Here is a 1,451-nt window from a genome sequence, read left to right as displayed (position 1 = left end):
CCCCCCCCCCCCCCCCCTTTTGGATAGGGGGATAGCTGAACTCGTCCTTCGACGAGCTGCCTATGTACCTCTTTCGAGGATCAAGCCATCTCATAGTTCTATTTTATGCCGCGAGCATTTTTTACTCGGTGGTTGTCGCCGTGCTGACCACCTTGATCGAGATGATCGTGGCAGGGTCAGCGTTCTCCTCCGGATGTTCCGGTTGAACTGTAGCGTTGGCTTCGGCCTCGCATTGAGTTTCAACGCCCGAAGCGTCTGCGTCGGCAGACGATATGAAATCGTCTTTTCTCGAAACGTTGTTGGTCGAAGATTTATCGATCTTCGTGCGTTTGCGATTTGCCGTTGCAGATGTTGTCATCTGTCTTAACTTGTGTTCTGCGAGGAAGCACAGTCGCGACTATTTCTAACATCCCCAGATAGCTGCGACTCCGTTTGGGGTTGGGAATTTGACGCCCAGGTGGTACGTCGATGGAACGGTTTGCATAGCGTTGAGCCACGGGGTTCCCATGATCACGTTGTCGATGACTGGATGATCGACTACCGCGAACTCTACGATTTTTGTGACCTCCTTGGCCATTTTTGTGATCTCCTTGGCCATGACTGGTAGCTGAATCGACCCGAGGGTCACCGATACTTCGCCTGAAAAGCCTGTGAGCGGTGTTGGCGTGGGAGTTACTTCTCCGAGCTCGATGCTCATCCGATTGAGAGTGTCGCGGAAGATTACATTGACCGTACTTCCCGCGTCAATGAGTACTCTTCCGACTTCCAGATCTCGTTAGCTGAGCTCTATGACGAGCGGATCGCAGTGAGGCTGATCAATCCCGCTGGCTTCCTCCTTTGTGAAGGTGATTGAGCTGTTCTAATCATCTCGGGTAGGCGACCATGTAGGCCAGTTTGCCCTCGACTCTGTCTTCCGCTGGTAAGCCTCTATGGCGAAACCGTATCGTTGCAGAATTGCGATCCTCCAATGATCATGTTGACTCTGCGACGATTGTTATCCTCCCCCTTGTCGTCTGGCTTCCTGCCGCGTTTATCCCCAGATTGATTTCTTTGAGGAGATCTCTCAGCGTCTGTCCGGCTTCGGGGGGCGATCGGTCTCGAGGATGAGATCTTTTACGCTGGTTACTTCCGAGAGTTCTGTAGTAGCTTCGTGGCCAACCTCGCTCCCAAGACTTTGCAGTTAGTCGTGGAATGTCCTCGGGACTGATGGAACTCGCAGAACGTGTTTTTGTCATATCCTTGGTTGCGAGTCCACGTATTACCCGTGGTTCGGCCCTGGTCTGAGCCGATCGCGTAATTATGTGCTCCTCGAAGTTCTTCCCCCTCGTGATGGACATACTATTCGTTACGAGGGTTCTTCTTCCTTGTTTTCGGGTCTACATCTTTCGAGGACGATCTTGCCGACTTATGCTTCTGCGATAAGATTTTCGTGTCTTCCTCGATCATGTTGT

General features: G+C 52.0%; 1 pseudogene; it reads left to right on the top strand.

The window, feature by feature from the left end:
• LOC106319750 overlaps positions 1-1,451 on the top strand; it is a 25,338-nt pseudogene that overhangs the window by 1,728 nt on the left and 22,159 nt on the right.

Source organism: Brassica oleracea, unplaced genomic scaffold (assembly GCF_000695525.1).
Source record: "Brassica oleracea var. oleracea cultivar TO1000 unplaced genomic scaffold, BOL UnpScaffold00613, whole genome shotgun sequence".
NCBI lineage: Eukaryota > Viridiplantae > Streptophyta > Magnoliopsida > Brassicales > Brassicaceae > Brassica > Brassica oleracea.
Note: the sequence above shows the minus strand (reverse complement) of the source record. Positions and strands in the feature narration are given on the sequence as shown.